This window comes from Phasianus colchicus, chromosome 10 (genome assembly GCF_987193195.1).
Source record: "Phasianus colchicus chromosome 10, bPhaCol1.hap1.1, whole genome shotgun sequence".
Lineage (NCBI taxonomy): Eukaryota > Metazoa > Chordata > Aves > Galliformes > Phasianidae > Phasianus > Phasianus colchicus.
Window position 1 is genome coordinate 8,078,217 of NC_143445.1, and position 14,870 is coordinate 8,093,086.

The 14,870-nt window shown below is 35.5% G+C and overlaps 1 long non-coding RNA gene across 6 annotated transcripts in view; it reads left to right on the forward strand.

The window, feature by feature from the left end:
- The window catches only part of LOC116230833 (uncharacterized), a 120,513-nt gene that overhangs the window by 63,234 nt on the left and 42,409 nt on the right, over positions 1 to 14,870 (forward strand). For 4 of the 6 annotated variants that reach the window (XR_016469587.1, XR_016469588.1, XR_016469586.1 and 1 more), the window contains 2 exons: positions 3,086 to 3,177; positions 4,117 to 5,092. This is a non-coding gene — a long non-coding RNA (uncharacterized LOC116230833). Of the gene's footprint in view, positions 1 to 3,085; positions 3,178 to 4,116; positions 5,093 to 14,870 lie in introns of those variants that run through there. The other 2 variants (XR_016469584.1, XR_016469585.1) reach the window with 1 other exon arrangement.

The window sequence follows — 14,870 nt, forward strand, 5'->3', positions numbered from 1 at the left end:
CCCAGCTGAGGAGCTCATTTGTGTGCTTCATTTCTTATTATTGAACCATAACATTTTGAATACTACTTCCCTTTTCCATGTTACCACACAGAAAAAGCCACATCACGTCAGACTGAGCACCAATCCATCCCTTTCTCTTGGCTTCATAGGGGCCTGAGCAACATCATGTGCTGATGTTTTCCCCTGGTAGCTGACAAATCGCAGTTTGCAGTTCAAGGATTTTTTGATCATGGATTGTTTTGTTTTGGTAGGTGGTTTTTTTTTTTTCTATGTTATTTTTTAAATTTTTTGTTTCCACTCTTCTCTCCCTAGATAACCCATACTGGAATTGCTAAATGCTTTCCCACTAGCATAAGCCCCCTTGATCTTAGCCCTGTGCCTAAATGAACCCTCTGCTAAGGCCTAGTGAAAAGAGTCTGTGTACAGTGCCAAGCTGAGGCATGGGAAGCACTAACTGATATGTAGGACAGCTTAACATGAAACTGAGGCAGAATTTAGACTGCCTGATTATAGCTGTACTGCTTTGAGACCTCCTTGATGCAATGAGTGATACCCCTGTTTCAGAGAACAATTTAAGCATGGAAGTAAATCAAGTGCTATTATCTCAGTGGCAGTCCGTGTGACTTCTGCTTGTTTCTTGAAAGCTCCTGTGGAGAAGCGTTACTGAAATGCCAGAGGTTAAAGTACAATGTTCCTAAGCACTTGAAAGAGACAGTAGGAGATCAGAGAGAGTTTAGCAACATGAATCCTTGTTCTCACTTCAGGGTTACAAACCTTTTGATTCTGAAACCTTTTGACTGGCTCAGAATCCACTCAAGTTTGCCTTTTAAGAAGCTGAAATGTATGCAATTTGCATATTATATACTTTCCCTTGAATTTTTCCCCCTTCTTTTCTCAAACATAACAGCTAAAGTTCAGGGGCTGTGGCTAAGAAGGAAGGATTCATTCTGTTTTCCTTTTCCTTTGGAGAATGTACAAATGGAGACTCTGTAATCAACATGAAACCTCTACTGAGCATTATGAAGCTGGAGTCATAATTCATACCTTTAGCAAAAGAAACTATAATTGCTAAAAGCCTGAGTGACTCATGCTTTATGCTGCTTATTCTTTGGGCAGTGTGGTTGTCCTAACTTCATTATGGTTTTCTATGAAGAATTTGCTCAGCTTCTAGGGAAAAACATATATAAAACACATATAAAACATGCCCATAATGGTGTTAGTCTTTCTGTCTCTATTGCCTTTTCAGTATGTTATCAGGATTGGCACCTGCCACGAGCACTTCACGTAACCGTATAGTCAGGAGGCATATTATGAGCTGTTAAATTAGGAGTTTAAACATAACTAGCAAGATAACTAGCCTCAGGATCAGGACTTGACTCTTCTGAGCTTTGAGCTGACAGCCCTTCTTCCCTTTCTGTTCGTTGGACATTAAATAAGCAGTTGTTTAGCCTAAAATCTTTTCTGAAAGAGTTTTTGGGACTTTATGCACTCATCTAGGGTAAGATTGGAGGCAGCAGGGGCTGTAGCGACCATGCCCTAGTCAAGTTCATGATTTTGAGGAATGTGGGCCTGGCAAAGAACAGAGTCAAGCAGAGTGGTGCAAGCATTTCTGTCAGTGCGTGCGGTTGACCTTTTGTGTCAAGTGACAGAACAATAACCAAAGATGTGAAAACGGAAAATTGATTTGAAATTATTTGCTTTTTCTGAAGAAGCTCTTGCTTCATAATCTGATGCTGGACTTTAGTTCATCTGTCAAAGATAAAACGATAGTATCTGTGCTGATGAAAAGAGGTCTACAATGATGAAGTGTTTCTCTCTGTTTTTTTTTTTTTTCTGTGGAAAGGGAGGTTATTACAATTGTATGTGGAAAAGTCTTGAGGCAGAGGTACGCCTCTGGACCAGAGGGACTTAAAATTATCAGTTTAAGCATTGTGGGAGAAAAAAAATCTGAAATCTCATTCATTTTTTCTTTTAAGTACTTTATTATCAAAGCAAATGTAACTCAAGCACAGTGATGTAATTGTTTTAAGCATTCCCCACTTCTGTGTATTCTTCTGATGTGCTTTGTATCTATTTTTGAGTCTCTTCTCATGTATGTGAAATAATAGCCAATGTGTTCTAATAGTTAAATTGCATTTAGGTGCAGCTTATTAATTAATATATATATATATTTTTAACAAGCCAATCCTCTTTTATTTGACTAGATCCTTGCTGCTACTTTTTAACTCTCTCCCTTGAGTTCTGATTTGTCCCAAGATTGCTTAGAAATTTCAGGTGGTTTCCCTGTTTCACCCTGCTTTCCCTTGATAAAGCAGAGAGCAAAACTCTGCCTAAGGATAGTGGGAATCACAGTAAAAGGATGTACTAAAGCATATATAGATTCTGTAAAACATTTAATATGTTGACTTTTGTGACACAAGGATCCCTTGAGTGATGGTGGGAAATAGTAAGGTCAAGCAAAAAAAAATGAAATAGATACTGCAGTTTCTATTTTCTTCATGACTCCAGAGGCACAGCAGCCAGCTGTTGCAGATTCAAGCTGACTTATAATTTGCTTTTGAGTCTAGGAAGGATTATTTAGGGGCAGTAATCAGTCTCCTGTGAGGTACTCACTCTTAAAAACTAGCATAGATATAATATGAAGGCTATATTCTCAAATGTTCAACAAATGTATGAAATGGATGGTCATATACCTTTATGTTGAGGTCCAGTCTGTGTGCTTTTATTTATTAAAAAAAAACCCAAAGAGTATATGTGTTATTGTGAAGAAAAGCTCACTATTCCAGTTCTTATGAAGGGTGATCACAGAGCCTGATGCAAACAAACTATTTCCTGAGTAAGTTCTAAATGTGCTGAGAGTGGCTCATAAAATGGCCTGCTGGGACCCTGTGGTGTTTTCACTGATGATGCCCGCACTGATGCTTTTTGGACGAGATAATATTTCTGTGCACCCTGATGTTCTGGAGCTTGGTGTTTGTTTCATATCCCCAAATTACTTATTTGAGCAAATTACTTATTGGGAAAGAGCTTCAGCAGAGTATAGTTCTAAATCAGAGGAGAATGACTGGATCTTCTTATTTCTTAGAGCTGTGTTGAAACAGGGCTGTCTAAACTCTCCACCGATATACAACAGTACAACTGGAGAAGCTCTGGAGAGCTGAGAGCCATTTCTTCATTGTAAGTAGAAATGATAAATTACAGTAACACATATGAACTTGATTGCTTTGGGTTTAACTCTCAATAGTCCAAATATTATACTGTACAGGTAATATATGAAAGATTATATGTAGTGCTTTAAACATGATGTCAATATATATAAATATAGCATTTTTTTTCTGCAATAACTATTTCCTGCAAAATGCATTTAAAAAAAAAAAACAATAGGTATTTAAATAGACAGATGATGCCTTCAGCTCTGTTGATTCTGACAACTCCTTACATTTAAGCACCCCTTCACTGTTACTATTTGGAGCAGGTTCTAGCATAGCTATTTTTTTCTGCTTGTGAGGCCCATTCAATACATAGTATATTATGAGCAGGCATGCTGAAAATCTACTGGACGCAACCACATAAACAGTTGGCATCATCAGTAACAGTTACCACTTCAGACCCCTTGAAAAATCACCCTTCCCAGGAGTTTGAAAAGTGAAAGTTCACAATTCACTGTTATTCTAATGTTTTTTGAATTTAGCTGTAAGAAATTTATATGCTTTCAGGAATTTATTCAGTATTTCAATAGTAGTTTAAGAAAAAAACACCAGGTTTTTCCTCCAAGGATAGGAGGAGAGAAAAAGTTAGTAATATCCTCAAGTTCTCATCTCTTTTTATTTGATGAAGCCTCAGAAACACTGCATTTTTACCATCATTCTTCAAATTATCTTTACTCCACATGATTTAATAGCATATTTCAAGGAGAATATCATCACTGGAAATTAAACATCAAAATGAGTAACATTTTTGTCTGAATGATTTAACACCATGAGTGCTAGTACCTTATCATCTTTGTATGAACTGTCTTCCCAGCAGCCATGTGGTCACAAAGTGTGGGCAAAGGAAGGGACAGAAGCTTACCTTTGGCAGCTTTGTTTCCTCAATATTTTTCCTTTTTTTCCTTAGAGTAGATCTGATGTGGTTACAGACCATGGCTGTGTCATTTTCTCAAGGCTTGTCTCAGAACAAGAAACTTTTCATGTAAATACTCCATTGAATAAGTCCATTGAAAGGACTCTGCTCAATACCTTGTGGGAACAGAGCTTTAACACAACATTTGGAGTAAATATGTCAGTATAACAATATGTAAAATTGGTGTATGGAGAGCATGGGTATTTTCTGACCAAAGATGCCTAACAGTTTTAAAATACATTTTTATAGTCTAACTTATTGTCTGGGTAGATTGCTATTCAGCTCTTTGCTACTGTAGTTGCTCGTTAACTAATACGACCAAACTGAAGTGTTTTGTGGAAAATAAGTCCCTGGTGTAAATACTCAGCTTATTGATCTCCTCCCATACTCAGAAAATAACCTTTAACCTTTTTACACCAATTAAAGACAGAATTGTTGTCTAATTCAAACAATTTGACATAAACAGATTTTTTTTAACAAGTATCAAATAAATCAATTATTTAAAGGGAATTTCCTTTCTTCTGCAATGAATATTTAGCCTGCTGTAAAATCAAAGCTAATCTTTACTCTGTTTTCCTGTCTTATCACACAACAGATAAATGTTTCCTGCAGATACTGTGCTATACCAGAGCATCTGCCTCTGTATGAACACGCTGCCAAAGAGCCTTAGTGAGCAGTCAATTTGTGCATATGACAGGTTTATTACTTTATCAGTTATTTGCTCAAGGACTATTTTGTTATATGCAAATTATTGACATAAATTGGAGCAGAATTGATTTATTAAGGAGTTTAAATGCATCTTACACCATTTGGTATGTGCATTTTTATTATGCAATGTGTTTACCTCTAGAATATTGGCTTGTCTGAGAGCTGTTCTTGTAACTATAGTATTTGTTAGTGTAAGGATAATGCTGATTTGTGTGCTTTTAAGTTGGACAGCTTTCTAGTTGGTCTGAACACAGAGCATATGAGGTGAATAGAGAATTCTGACTTGAGATTCAGGAGTTAAAAACTCTTGTGGTGTTTTTTTTTTTTTACCATACTTGATGTTTGGTAATTCAAGAAGAGAAAGTTCAGATCCTTATGTATGGACAAAAAGGACTTCTGCCAGCTGGTTCCATCAACTTGATTCAGTACCCAGTCTTTTTAATTCACTGGGTAACAGTTCTTTATCTACTAGAAAAACCTGCATCTAGTTTTTGGTGGTGGAGTTATAGAGTCCTAAAAGACTTCTGTATCCTTCCTTTCTGAAAATTTTCCACTCCATCTCTTTCTGCTTACACTTAGCTGGTAGAACAATCATTCGTGTTAGAAAAAGGTGCTGACAGGATAGTCCCTTCTTTTCATACAAAATTACCAAATTTTCTGATTTTCCTGCATCTTAGAAAGTAGTGATTTGCTTGAACCAAGACAAGTACTTCAGATGTATAATGTAATGCAAAGCAAAGGACAGAAATTCCAGAAGTCTCTAAAATTTTATGTTCAGAGAAAGGTAGGGAAGAAAATGGGAAATAAATTTCAAAAAATTCATGTCAGAAAAGCTTTGCTCTATTCTTTTTCCCGCATGGGTTGTACTAAAACACTCGCATTTCTAAGAAGATAAATTTCTGCTACTGTTTCTCTAAATTATAATGAATACAGGTTAACACTTCTTCAAATTTCGTTAACATATTAGTTGCATCTGATCAAAGTTTTGTCTCAAAGTTTACTAATATTTTAAATTTTGATTGAAGCCCAGACAAACTGACCCAGGCTTTTTCATGTGTTCCAGAACTGATGAAATAATGTTCTAAGGAGTCTTTAAAGATCTTAATGGATTTTCCACTCATGCATGATTCTGTAAATTACAGATACAGGATGTAAACTTCATACTGTTTTCTCAGTAATCCCTCATGATTTTTTTATGAATTATAGGTGATCTATCCAAACTGTACATATATGGAGAAAATTATTATTAGGGTTATTTCCTAGCTTGAAATCTGATGAAATTATGGTTCATACTTGACATCTTTTTATTATGTTTTATTTTTTATCCGAAAATAAAAAGATACATATGCACCATACTGAAGTGTGTCCAGAACTTTTTCAAACCTGAAAGATTGAATGATCTAGTTAGTTCCTACTGCAGTGGTACAGACTGAAGATCTGCTATTGCTAGCTAAAGGACTTGATAACATCCTTCCTGCTAGGATGCTTAGGCTGCCATTCTGCTAAATAATTATCATTATTGTCATCAATTCATACTTTATTTAATAGAAATTAAAGCATTTAATGGAAATCAATAAATACACGCTAACATTCAATGATATACATATTCCAGATTTGGTATGCTATCCAAGAATGGAACTTGATAAATTAAAGAAAAGCAAAAGACATTTTATAGAGAACATCATATTCCTTATTGCTGGTAGTCTCATAGTCCTTTTTAATTTGGAAATACAGACTGCGTGGAGGAACAAACTATAAATGTCCTCTCTTAAATGTCACCTTAAAAACAGGGAGTACATATTAGCTGCGTGATATTAGGGAGCTAGATTAGTTCCTGGCCAAGACAAGAGCTTTTCTCTCTAACTCTTGTGAAGCTGATCTTACAGTAACTCCTCCTGGGTTTTCAGTCTGGTTTTTCTTTATGCTTACACTGTTGAGAGCACTACTGACTACATCAATAATTGTGGGAAGCAGTTGAGGCAGTTTCATGCATTGGTTTTCTCCTCTTTCTCTGCTGAAAGTACTTTCTCAGCTACAAAGTGCTTAATTCTTGAGTTCTCCTGTTTTATCCAGGAATTAAATAATTTAATTAATATTCTTTACGTGCAACTAACATTGTGTTTTTGCCAACCTAAAGGATAAAGTTGAGTATGTAATTCATGAGTTGATGTTGGTGAATAAGTATGAAATAGAAGTTTGAGGGCTCTAACTTCTATCAATAAACTCTCCTTTCGATTTCAGATGCATATAAATTCCAAATAAATGTACTGTTCAAGTGTGCTATTGTCAGGTTTCAGTTGGATCCTTCTAAAGTGCAAGTATCTGATATACTTGTGTTTTTTAAAAGGTTTGGTTTAGTAAGGTGATACATTGAAAGGAGTCCTGTATGAGCTATACCCTCAGCTGATATAAATCAGTCATCAGAATAATGCTTTGTATATGCAAATGACTTTTGATAGGGTGGCCAGGGCCCATATTACCAATTCAGTTTTTGTTTTTTATTAACTCTTTTTAAGTCTTCACTGTACTACTTTTAAAATAATGCACATTTACTAAATTCAGTAAAGCTAAATGAACTTAGCTTAAAATACTGCAATTGTAGCTCCATTTTTAGCTTGACATCTTTGAGCTGCGTATTGAGCAGTTTCAAGCTGCAAAATCTATCTTTTCTTAACATTAAAATAAATGAAACTCCAGATGAATTTAGAAGTAAATTGTCTTCAAATATGTTGTGGACTCCAGACTTCCATCTTACTTTTGGGGAATTCTCCCTATCGTGAATGATACTTTGAAGAATGAGAAGTTTGGAGAAAAAATGTGGGAGTTTCTGGCAGCTGAAACAAGTACACAGTTTTTTAGTACAAGTGGTGTGCAGTGCCATACCGTACCTAGTAGCTTCACAGTAAGCAGGGATTTCCATGCTTCACTATGCAGTCTCGTAAGTGCATCTCTGATGTAAGTCCCTGGCACTTCCATGCTGGGCTGTCTGCAAAACAAGCTCTTTCTACATTTGTAACTTCACTTTGAAAAGAAACAGTCCTAAATTTTGTGAAAATAATTGCTGAAGCTGACACATAACTTGTGTGGAGTTCGGTTGGGAGGTGGTGAGGAGCTGCAGGCATTAAAAGAGAGCAAGGTTTTGTCTTTGTAGCATTGATCTCGTAAATATGCTGAGAATAGGAAAACTACTTCAGTACTGCTAGTCAAAAATTTCAGCAAATAATAGTGAAAATGCTAGGAATGAGGAAACTGGAGTTTGGTGACAGATTCAGCATTCAGGCAGTTATTGGCAGGTGAAGGGAATGCTGTTGTTCATCTGTGTAAGCAAAATGCCATCAAGCAGACAGAATAAGGGTAAATCATGGTCTGTGCTGCTGAGTAGTGGTGCTGCCTACTTTCAACTCTATGCTTTCCTTCTCTTCTCTTCGGAAAGTTAACACAACTATTTTGCTTGTGCCTCTTACCTTTATATCTGCACTAGATCAATATGATAAACCTGAGTCAGGGCATTAACTTAAATACTTTTTCAGTATCTTCAAATATCGTATATTGTTTTCCCGGTATATATGTAATTGTATTTATGCTGCATAAAGCTTTTCACCTTCTTTGTCTAAAACCAATTTTATATTATGTAGGCTATAAAATAAGTACTGCTCATGGATATAAAAATGCATATACGTACGTAACTTACATGCAGTGTTATACAAAAACTGTAGCGGTAAATACCATTATATATGTTTTCCTAATACTTACATAATTATATGAAAAATCCCATGTTTTTTAAGGAGAAAGGTCATCTCTCCTTCCTTTTCCCAAAAATTCACAATTCCCGGCTCAATGCGATCATTCAGTGACATGAAAACTTCAGTGTCTGATTACTTCCCATAGTATCTATGGGTGCCTCTGAACCACATCTGTGATGATCTTCCTGCTTCCCATATTAATTCTGTGTCTCAATTAAGAGATTTCAGTTCTTTAAAATAAACCCTACAACATATGCCTGTGTGAATGCTTCCTGCTGGTGGTTTATGGCAGAGCAGCACTACATTCTCAGAACACTCCTCCTGATAATATGCTACTCTCTTTAATGACACAAGGAAGCTATCTATCAGAAGTAAGTTATCTGCATTTACTTCAACATTAATAAATAAATCCTATTTTTATTAAAGAAGTAGATTCAAAGAGGAAAAACAGATGGCAAGTTGTTGGAGCTGCCCTGTTTAAAGTCTCCAAAAAATATTATTTTTTTCCATACTGTGAAAAAGGAGATTGCAATCCACTTTCATTCCCAGCCCAGAATCCATTAAATTACTGAACTGAAGTAGACTCAGTTTTCATCTTATCCACTATCCTGTTTCCAGTATTGCCTATGGCAGATTCTTCAAGGATGAGTTGGAGAAAAAAAATATATATATATATTAAAAAACACTCCTCAAAAATATGTATATCATTTTCTTTCTTTTTTTTTTTTTTTTGTTCGGTACACTTTATGTGAACAACTTGTGTTGAAATTGAAGATATATACTTCATGCCTTAAACACCTCTGGATAGGCTTTGAGAGGGAATTCTTACAAGCACAGCCATGTGATGCAAGTGTGGTCTTAGGAGCAGCAGGAAAGTAAAGGTGAGAAAATGTAACTCTAGCTTTAGTACTGGGTAGGAAGGAACAATCAGTTAACCCACACAAGTTAAGCAGTAATGAAGATATTTTGAGGAAATCAAGTTCAAAGCTGCGTGACTTATTTCCAATGCTAAGTACTTCTAGTTGGTTCAGTGGCACAAAATAAATGTGAAATAAATGCATTGTGTTTTATATCATAGACAGTTTAATTTCAGCAGCTTCTCTGAATGAGCAAGGAAAAGTAATCTGGTAAACCACTTCCTCTTATTTCTTGTATTCTGCATGTCTCAGTGATATAGTCAGATAGAAAATATAGCATTCTGTTTAATCTAGTGTTTTAAAGTATTCTAAACCGTCTAGTTACTTTATGGAGTGTGTGCCGTTTGTTTCCCATTATATCATGACTTAAACACTGCTGTCTTCTGAAAATAGTTCTCTGATCAGTAAATGATCCAGTCAAAATCTAGCAATTAAGGACCAGCACATGGATTTGCCTTCTTTCTTCTTTAGAGAGTACAAAACATATAAATGAGTAAAATGTTGCCAAGACAAATTTTATACAATAAAGCAAATTCAATTTTTGAAATGGTAGCGAACAGCAATCTTCCTTTTCTACTTTTGATTCCTCTTGGCAAGCTAAGGAAATAAACAAAAAGAGGGATATACATCTAATAGAGTAGAACAACTTGTTGTCTAGTAAGGTAAATAGAATAATATCCAATAGCAATGACTTATTCAGAGACTCATTCCAAGCAGGACTCTTCTGAAGCCATTTCCCTGCAGACTTTATGCTAAACCTTTTCCTTGGAAACTCTTTAAAGATTAATAAATTAGATGTTTCCATTAATTCTGCATCAATTTGCTGTGACCCAGGTGCAAGGTTTTGCACCTTGGTGTTGTGCCCTCCTATGAGGGCAGTCTGAGAGCTGGGGCAGTCCAGCCTGCAGAAGAGACGAATCCAGGGAAGACCTGAGAGTGGCCTTTCGGTTTCTGAAGGGGGTTTATATGAAGAAAGGGGACAGACTCTTTAGCAGGGTCTGGGGTGATAGAACAAGAGGAAATAGTTTCAAACTAAAAGAGAGGAGGTTTAGACTGGAGGTAAGGAAAAATTTTGCTACAAACAGACTGGTGAGGCACTGGCACAGGTTACCCAGAGAGATGGTGGGTATCCTGTCTCTTGGGACATTGAAGGTCAGGCTGCACCAGGCTCTGAGCTCCTGATGGAGCTGTAGGTGTCCCTGTTTGTTGCAGAGAAGTTGGACCAGCTGGCCTTTAAAGGTCCCTTCCAAATCAAACAATTCTGTGATTCTATGGTAATTTGTACTGGTTGCTTTGTTGTTAAGAGACTGCTTTACAGCAGTAGCACAGAAAGCTCTGGCACGTTGTAGCTTTTAATTTACACCCATAATTCACACTGTTTACTTTTGTCCTATGCTTATGTGAAGTATTAAACTATTTTTTAAAGCAGAACCCTAGTAGAAAGTTGAACCCTACCTGAGGAAAACAAATCTGTGACATATCCTGAGGTTAGGAAGACCATAAAAGAAGCGTGACCTTGAGTCTTAACAGCATTTTATCTTTAGTTTCACTGTTGAGCTACTGTTGATCAGAGCAATTATAAAACCTGTATTTATTTTATGGGGTGTAGTAGAGATACTGTATGTCTATTTAAGGCCTTATGAGTCAAACCTAGAACCATAAAATCAAGCTCAAATGAATAAGGCAAAAAGGACAGTAAATTGCTGAATTAGTGCCAAAATGAAAGAAAATTTCACTTTGGAAGCCATTACATTTTGACAATTTGCAATTTTTGCATTGATTTTAAGGTGATTGTGATTTATACAGATCTAATCAGTGCGTATCGCTTATAATATTAAAGACAGTGTTTTGATGCCCTTTTTTTCTGGCACTATGCTTCAGTTTACACCTCTCAACCCACTTTTATATGGGCATTTCCAGTTGTCCAAAATAAGGTTCCAGCTCTACCCTGAGTTGTTAATCATGTAGACTTAAGTAGTACACATATGCACAACCCTTTTGAAGTTACAGTCTGCATTGTATGCATTAACTGTATTAGCAGTGCTTTCACACACTAGTTTTCATATTTTCTGTTGATTTTTTGATTGTTGTTGTTGCAAGCAGATAAATGCATGTTTTGAATGCTTAAATAGTACTTTATATGGTATAAACTTGTGGTTTATAATAACAGTAAGTGGAAGTAAAGGCAAGGTATTAGAACTAATTCATATACAGAATAGCTAAATGAACTATGGCTATCTATCAAGTGGCTAATCTTGCTTAAGTGGTAACTTTTATGAAAGCGAATGATGCATGGTTGCTGACAGGTGTTCATGCACTTTGTATTGTTATGTCTTTGGAATGCTTCCTTTGAAAAATATCCATGTCTTGATAATAAAGAGCCTTAAAGAGGACCACAGATATGATTACAGTTCAATTGGAAGCCTAATTCAGATCTGACTTTTTCAGAATAGTTTTCAAATAATCTTCAGTAAAGTGATTTCAGATCTGTTGTCAATAAAAGTATCTTCTTGTGCCTCAGGCAGGTAAATAAATTCCTTTCAAATGAGAATGGAAAACAAGTACAGTTTGTTAAGAATACTCAAAATACTGTCTTCTCTCTGTATTATATGGTAAGGCTGTGAATAATATAATTTCTTATGAGAGTTCATAATCAAGGCTAACAATTTATGATATATTGTTCAAATATTTATAATCTTAGTAGTACTTTTTCTAGCCCCCTCACCTCCTTAGAATTTAACTCAATTATACACGTGGTCAATATTTCTCCTGCTCAGAAGATTACCCTGTTAATCACTTGGAAATAAGTAGGAGTTGGATAAAGCTGGTCTCGCACATGCAGTGCATTTGGCATACTAAAAAACTTTGAACTGGTCATGATTTTGTAAGAGAACATTTGACTCTTGCATGAACTAAGCATTGTTATAGTTGTTCAGCATATTGAAAAACAACAATGTCAGTAATTGACAAACTGTTTTTCTTAATTACGTTTGCATGCATAATTCATAAATGTAATTTGTGGACAAGAGAGAAACAAGGCTAAGACAAAAAAATACCATAAATCTTCACAAAACATAATATAACTATGTAAGGTATTTAATATGGTTATTGCTAAAGTGATTTTTTTTTTTTTTTGTCATAGAGCTAAATAATGTCTCTCTTAAATAGTTAGAAAGTCTCAATCTGTATTAGCCGATGTGGTAAATCAGTCTGTTCTTCTGTTAAACTATTCCTTTCTAAGTATGCAAGAACACAGTTGAAGATCCATCCAACAAAAAGCGAGCTAGAAATGCTCATCATATTCATGTGAGCTGCTGAAGCCATGTTACAAAGGGACGAGTGGCTGCTCTTCATCTCCCAGCCTGACCTCCTTGGGATGGTGACTCAGTCATTCAGCTCGTCAGAACATATTAGGGGACAGCCTGTGTTTACTGGAGACAGCAAGATATGTGCTGCATAAGCTTAACATTTTTAATCAAATTAACTTTTATATTACGTGTCTGCAGAATTTGACTGAAGGCCTGCTGAAGAATCTCTGTAGTTTCAGAGCATTTAGGAAAAATTTTCAATCTGAAATCCCCAAAGCTGCCTTGAAGCAAAAGAATAGAGAAGTCAGAAAGTGCTATAAATACATAAGCAGATGACTCAATGTGTTGGCTTATTTATGGATGTTATCTTGACTTGCACAGGAATGCTATTTTGTGATCCCAATGGGTTTGCCATCCTAAAAGAATGGTCTGTACTCATAATAATATTAATGAAATATCTCAACAGAATAGTCATTATTTTAATATATTTGGGAGGAAGGGATTTGTCTTTGTGTGGTTGGTTTTGTTATTTTGTTTTTAACTGTTTGGAACAACCAAACTTTCTTGGTGAACACTTTATCTTTGAGAGCATGCGGAATATAGACCAGCCAGCTTTAACTTCAGATTCTGTGAAAGTACTGAAGGTATCAGTCTTTTCAAACTCCTAAAAAAGTATGGGAGATGAATGACAGTCAGCATAGTTCTGTAAGGAACAAGTCACATACAACTAATTACATTTTTTCTGATAATAACAAATTCCTTAGATGAATTACCAGCAGAAATTTATTTTCATGGTGACCCTCTTTCTACGTACCTTGGAGTGAAGTGTGTAACTCTCATGTAGGTGAAATGTTCACTTATTTGTTTTAATGTATTGGTTTTATCAGTTGGGTTTGTGGTGTTCTTTTTTTTTTTTTTTTCCCAGTTCTGTGGCAGGTCTCTAAAAGTCTTTGATTGAATTTTAGGGACTATTCAATATTTTTATGAATGCTTATTAAAGTTGCGGGTGACAGCAGTGTGAAATGAACCAAGAATATGCTGAAGAACAGTAAAAGATTCAAAATGACTAATTCAAGATACTGGTTAAAAATGTATTGCATTTGTCCTCATTGAAAATCAGTTTATATTTTGATTAAAAATAATCTACTTATTCACAGAATGAGATAAAATTGGAAATCGTTCAGAAAAAAGAATATAGGCAAATATAGGATATAACATATAAATTGTAATTAACAAATATTGCATTACCATAAGAGAGTATGTGTGTAATATATCACAACGAAGATGTATATTTAAGGTATGTACGTGCAGTACTCAGAGCCATGATACATTTTGCAGCCTGTGGAGTTTAAGAAATCATTCGATGCTGTACTTAGCATTGGGAAGGACTAGCCATGAAATATAAATTGGCTGCACAACTCAAAGGGAAATCAGCAGGAAGAGAAGGAATGAAGAAAATAGGGATGTGAAAATGTGAAAACGTTTTCTAGTGCTCAAAAGAGTAAGGGAACTCATTATCACTCAGTAGGATGGGTAAAATAGGCAAAAATGATCTTAAAATACAGCAAGGAAGATTTAAATTAGACAAAGAGAGACTTCCTAGTGATAAAAATCATGAAGCAGTTGACTAAATTATCTGGAGGATTACCTCTCAAAGCTCTGTTTATGCCTACAGTCTGTATTTCTGTTACATGAAAGAAGTTGTTAAACAATGACACGTTCATAGTTTTATGGGTATTTCAAATCCAAACCAAGCTCCCAGCTTTTCTTACTAAATATAAATATTGTAAATTCAAGTTGCCAAAGATCTCAAACCATATTTTTGTATGCTTGTTTGTCTTGTTTTAGCTCCTTTTAAAATGACTGAGCGGAAACTACTCCCAGTCCAAAATTTGAGTGTATACACTCTAGAAATTTCTGGAGAGGATTTCAACCCTGTATTCAGGTTTGAATTATGCATCTTAAATCCCTATCTGATTTGGAGCTATTTTGTGCAAGAAAGCATTTGGAATTAATTATTTTTTTTGCAGGTTTTAATTAGAAAAAGAATCTCACTGATTACATTCTCCCCT